The sequence below is a fragment of the Equus asinus genome, chromosome 25, assembly GCF_041296235.1.
Source record: "Equus asinus isolate D_3611 breed Donkey chromosome 25, EquAss-T2T_v2, whole genome shotgun sequence".
Taxonomy (NCBI): Eukaryota; Metazoa; Chordata; class Mammalia; order Perissodactyla; family Equidae; genus Equus; species Equus asinus.
In genome coordinates this window covers 39,501,659-39,507,577 of record NC_091814.1, presented here as the reverse complement: position 1 = coordinate 39,507,577, position 5,919 = coordinate 39,501,659, and the positions used below count along the sequence as shown (strand labels likewise).

The following is a 5,919-nucleotide window of genomic DNA, read 5'->3' as shown; positions in this document are numbered from 1 at the left end:
TCTTACTTATCTGTTGTTGTGTGATAATATTACCACAATCTTAGCAACTTTAAACACATATTTAATATCTCAAAGTTGGGTCCTTTGTAAGCTCATCTGAGACTTGATTGGAGAAGGATTATTTCCTCACTCATGTCGTAGTGGCTTTCAATGCCCTGTGAGCTGGTGGACTGAGGGTCTCAATTTCTGGTGGGCTGTTGGCAAGAGGCCACCCTCAGCTCTTTGCCACATGGGCCTTGCCAGTGTGACTGGTTGCTTCCTGAAACCAGCAAGGGAGACAGTCTCACCAAGATGGACCTTATAATCTTACGTAAGGTAATCGTGTACATCCTGTCACCTTTGCCATGTTCTGTTGGTTACAAGCAAATCATGGCTAATTACTCCAGAAAATAAGAAAGGAAACATGGTGAAAAGTAGGAACGTTACCAAATGGTATAAAGCCTCACTCTTGGTCTGTAGTAGTTCCTGACTCGATGTTTGAATTTCACTTTTATCCTGAATGGAAAAGTCCCGACAACTCCTTCAGACTCCCTCTGCTTCCCCAGAAGGCCTGAGGATGCACCAGTTCAGAACAGTGTGTATTTCTGTGACTCCACTTGGCAATTTGCAGATCTAAGGATCCTAAAACAGTTTGTGATCAGTTCTTAGGGTCTCCACCATTTGATTGCTTTTAAGACTTTTCATCGCAGTGCTAGGGAAAATCTACATTTTCAGAAAAAAAGAGTAAGGCTTAATGAATGTTAGATTTGTGTGTCAGATCTGGTGACTAGTGGGCTCTTAGGTACTACAAGACCAGAGTGTCTTTTGGGGTTGACTGTGAAAGGAGCTTTCTCCCAGAAATCTTTAAAACTAGGCCTTGATCCCACTGTACGTCCTGGCATGTTTACTCTGTTTCAGAATGTTCCCTGTGTACTTGACCAAAGTTGTTCTGTTCAAAGCCAGCCAGATACCTGCTAATGTGAATAATGGTCCAGAACTGTTTGGAAAAGGAGACAACCCAGCTGTGTCTGTCTCGTTTTAGTGAAAAGCTAAATAAAGTTAATTTCTTTTGTGTGATCAAGTATGTTTGTAACCGCATTTACATTTGTCTCCCTTGTTACATTGTGGGCTGCTTGAGAACAGAACAAGGAACGGGGCCTTTTTTTTTTTAATACGTCTGTGTATCCCACCATCTTCCAAAGTAATCGCGTATTCTAGGCTCTCGGTAAATTATTTGGTGAATGAATGCTGCTTGTAGACTTCACTATATAGTAGCTTACTTTCTGCCTCAATGCAAACGAAGATGATCCGTTTGGACACTAGAGGGCAGTGCTAAACAAAATGTTCAGAGGCCGGGAGTAGATTAATTTGAAAAGCAGTGCTCTTGAAAATTTATTTTCAATGTGTGGGAAATAGCATAAATAAAAATATAAATAAGTTTTATGTGCTCACACTCCCTTTTTCTTTCTGGCATGCCTCTAAAATTACACTCTCTACTGACATTAAATATGTGACTTGATTCATGCTTTGCTCAAAATGTAGGTCTATATTTAAAAATAAAAGCTTGTTTGGGGTAAGGGTGGATGGGGTGGGTGGTTTTTTTCTAGATTATGGTCTTGTTCATATCCATATAACATGATGCATTTTTATTTTTTCCTTGCAAAAGCCTAATTTATTACATAAGTTTCAGGATCACATCACATAGCAAGAGACCTCCGCTTTGAAACACTCACTGAAGTGTCTAAATATGGTGGTGAAAGACATAAATTGCTACTGTAACACATATAAACTTTTCCTTAAAAGGGGAGCCCTCTCTAGGAGAGTGAGCAAGGACACAATGATTTCTCTCTAGTGCCGTCTTTGCCTTTGTTTTCTGGAGTCCCTAGTCAGCGCACCCTGGGCGCTGCGTGGCTCCGCGGAACATTGAGTGACCAGCTCCAGACTACCTTATTTTGCCTCCCTTGCCTGGGCCTCCCTAGAAGAATAGGTCTCTGAGGATCACAAGGGCAGAGGCACTTTGGAATTCTCACAATTAGAATAAAAGAATAATCTACAAAGTTCATGTAATCTGCATTTTTTTTTAAACTGAAACAGCTTTACACTTTTTATATGCCTGGAACCAAATGACTTAACCAAAACTTTATGGTGTTTCATCTCCTCTTTCTGAGCATTTCTGTTCTGGATTCCTCTCTGAGGTCACTTTTTCCATTGCGGCCCCCAGCAGGAAGCCTTTCGCTCTGCAGCACAGCGGTTCCTGCCAAAGTTTATAGTTCTATACAGGAGCTCTTTATTCATCTGCCATATTTTACCTTGATTGTTTACATGCACAGGAGAATGTCGTATCCTCTAAACAATTAGTACAATTTTTCCTGTCTTTCAGACCAATATCTGTTCTGTTCCTTGCCACACCCACTCCTGCAGCCTAATCCTCTCAATGATCTTTGAATTAGAACTGCTTGTGCTCACTAAGGAAAGAGGATGGGAAAATCATGTGACTTTTGGGTGAGTGTGCTTTTAAAATGTTTAGATGATTCTGGAAATTAGAAATCGATTTAACCAAAATCAAACAAAGATTGACTTTTTAGGTTTCAGGGTACTGAATGGAGGTAATATTAGGAAAGATTTAATTAAAGTTCATTGATTTATTAATTTTGACATTAGCTGGGCTCCTTCTATGTGCTCAGATGACTGTGGTAAGTACTGGGGATACAAAGATTAATGAGATACGACCTGTGCCCTCAAGGAACTCAGATCACCAATTACAACTCTCTTTAACCAAAATTCTGATAGGATGTTGTCAATGTGAGTGAGAAATTCCCATCATGCAGCGTAGGAAGTTTATGAAGTTTATGCTGTTTACTTAATGGTGAAGAGGTTCAACAACTTTTGGTAAATTAAACAGTTTTCAAACAATCATTGTATGTATATTGTTTATCCCAAAAGACTGAACATTGGATAGGATACAAAGAAATATTACACAGTGCATCTCTCAAGGACTTGCCTGGCTTGAGAGGAGAAAAATCTGTGTACGAGAACATTACAAGGCAGTATTATATGTAAATGCTGAGTTATAATTGTGTGGCGCTTTATTCACCACGAAGCACTTCAGTACTCTTTGTTTTGATTCTCACAACAGAGCTGATGTTGTTTACTTGTTATTATTAACTTCCTATCCTCATTTAATAGATGGAGCAATTAGGGCACCAAGTGGTTAATTAAGCGAAAGGCTTCATGTAGTAGCAAGTGAGTGGGTGATGAGGACCAGAACCAGGTCTCCTAACACCTAGCCCCGTGTTCTTTTCAGAAGACCGTGCTGCCTACTTCTTGTATGGTGCAGAAAAATATATTAATGTGTCGAAGAGCCTTGAGAAGAAAAATATAACTCTACTTAGTCCTGGAGGGAGTGAGGAAGTAATTTAGGGCTCAGTTATACTACCCTTTTGTACTCTTGAACAAATGTATCAAAATGTCAAGCCACAAAATGTCAATTTGTGGATAATTTGAAAAATTATATTCATAGGCAATAATATATTTACAAAGTTATATTCCAAAGAATAAATACTTTCATGTCCATGCTCTTATGTAGGCAAAACTGAAACAATATTTAATGTTAAGTGAGAAAGAGCTCAAAAAGATTCTCTGCTTATTGGAGCTAAATTTTGTGCTGGTACAAAGAGTAGACTCAGGGAACTTTTTTTTTGAGGAAGATTAGCCCTGAGCTAACTGCTGCCAATCCTCTCCTTTTTGCTGAGGAAGACTGGCCCTGAGCTAACATCCATGCCCATCTCAGGGAACTTTTAAAGGATGATTTCACCCTCAGTGACGAAGGGTCTTGCACCATGAACATCCCCCAGACCTGCCTGAAATCCTACCATAAATCTACTTAATCCTGGAGCTTTGATCCAATTTATTATTTTTATTTATTTTTTGGTGAGGAAGATTAGCCCTGAGCTAACATCTGTGCCAATCTTCCTCTATTTTGTATGTGGGTCACCACCACAGCGTGGCTTGGCAAGTAGTGTAGGTCCATGCCTGGGATCCAAACCCACAAACCTGGGCCACTGTAGCGGAGCACACTGGACTTAACTACTATGCCACAGGTCAGGCCCCTGATCCAATTTAATTTGACAAGCATTTTTGTAGCATCCCATGGGCAAAGCACAATGCTAAAATTTGGGGGAACTATAAGCCCAAATATTTTGTTATTAGACTCAACAGGTAAAGTTAATCAGTTAAATTGTTGTAAGAATTTCTAAATGTTTATTCTCAATTTCTGTACCTACCTTATTGCAGACCAGTGATATTTTGTGGATTGACACCTGTGCATGGACCATGCTTTGAGTAGCATGTACTGGAGCTCAGATAGGAAGTGATGACAGCCTGAACCCCAAGAGTAGCCCAGGTATGTTGGTCAGGATGGGCTAGATTATGGGCATCATGCTGTTGGTTTGCAACTTTGGCAATTTCCTGGGTGAAATCTGAAACTGACCCCCCATACACGGAGGGCAGGGAGAGATGGAAGAGGCGGACCACTCCAGATTGGTAGGTGGCAGTTTTAATAAGTGAGGGAACTTACACATAAGGCTTGATGGGTGTCAGTCACATATTCAGTCCAGGTGGTCTCCTCTCTCAGGGCTACGTCCTTGAAATGGCTCCCACTGTGGGAATGGTGGGCAGAGCGTAGATTCCAAGGATGGGAGGGAGTGAGGAGCCTCCTGTTGCCATCCAGCTCGTGGGTGAACTGGAGGTCACGTCCTCTCGATAACCTCCTTCAATAGACACAGTAAGAACCAGTGGATTCATTTAACAAATGTTTCTTTCTTGCTCACATTGCAAGTCTGTTGTAAGTAGACTTGGAGTTCTTACTCTGGGAATCAGGTCAACAGAGTCTACCATCTGGAATGCTGTCGGTTCCAGCGGCAGGAAGAAGAAAGTGCTGTAGTGTCTGTCAGATACTGCAATTAAATGCTTCCACCAGAAGCAACATATCTCGCCCCTGCCCACATTTTATTGGCCAAAGCAAGTCACATGGATGGCCCTGATTAACTTCAAGAAGCAGAGGAAGTGGAATTCTACCATGTTCCTGGACTGAGGAGAAGGAATAGTCGGAGAACAGTATTTCCAGATAATGGAAGGGAGAGGAAAGATAGCAAGGAGGTAAATTTAATAACTGATTAGCTGTAGGGACAGAGAAGGAGGAGGAGTTAAACCTCAAACTACTCTGAGTCACTTTAATGTAGATGAGTTTCGGGTTGTAATGGGAAGACAGTGAGAAGACGCTGCAAGGACAGGGCACTAAGCACCACCAAAGTGGGAAAAGGGCCGAGCTAGGAGGCTGGGAAGGAGAGGAGAGTTTGGAAGACAAACTTTCCCCACTTTTCCACTCAGGTTCTGGATTTAGTATCTGAGCTCAGAAGGGCGGTCTTTCACGTATCAGGAAACTACAACCATGTAGACCTTACTCTTCTCCCTCTTCTGATGCATTGTGGCTGTTACACAGAATATGTTGTCCTGGTCTTTTCTTTACTTCCTAAGAATGGGAAAAAGAAAGCATTTGTGCCTACAGTGTAGGGGATTTAGCTGGACCCTGCGAGAATGTTTCTGAAGGAAGCTGGTTAAACATAGATGCATGGATGGAGCTAGATTTGTGAAGAATCTGGAGGCTCCTTTTGGGGGATGGATAATTACCTAGTGGGATCATGAACCTGGCAGATTTGGATGATCTAGGGAGCTTTCAGGGTACATTATCGTGGGATGGGGAGACAAATTTAGGGGTCGACATCAGTCCTCAGGGGTTCTCATCAGTCCACACTGGCATCGGCTGAATTGAGCATCATCCTACAGTGCTTGAATTCCACTTAAGTCTCTGCCTGTCCTCCTAGCCCCTGGCCACAACATCTTTCAGATCTGAGTCTCTCTCAGCTCTTTCTCTTGGGTGAT

At 41.7% G+C, this 5,919-nt stretch overlaps 1 long non-coding RNA gene across 3 annotated transcripts in view; it reads left to right on the top strand.

The window, feature by feature from the left end:
- The first annotated feature begins 2,362 nt into the window (after positions 1–2,362).
- Positions 2,363–5,919, top strand: part of LOC123280812 (uncharacterized) — a 59,316-nt gene continuing 55,759 nt past the window's right edge. For all 3 annotated transcript variants that reach the window (XR_011498288.1, XR_011498286.1, XR_011498287.1), the window contains exons 1-2: positions 2,363–2,481; positions 4,273–4,381. This is a non-coding gene — a long non-coding RNA (uncharacterized lncRNA). The remainder of the gene's footprint in view (positions 2,482–4,272; positions 4,382–5,919) is intronic.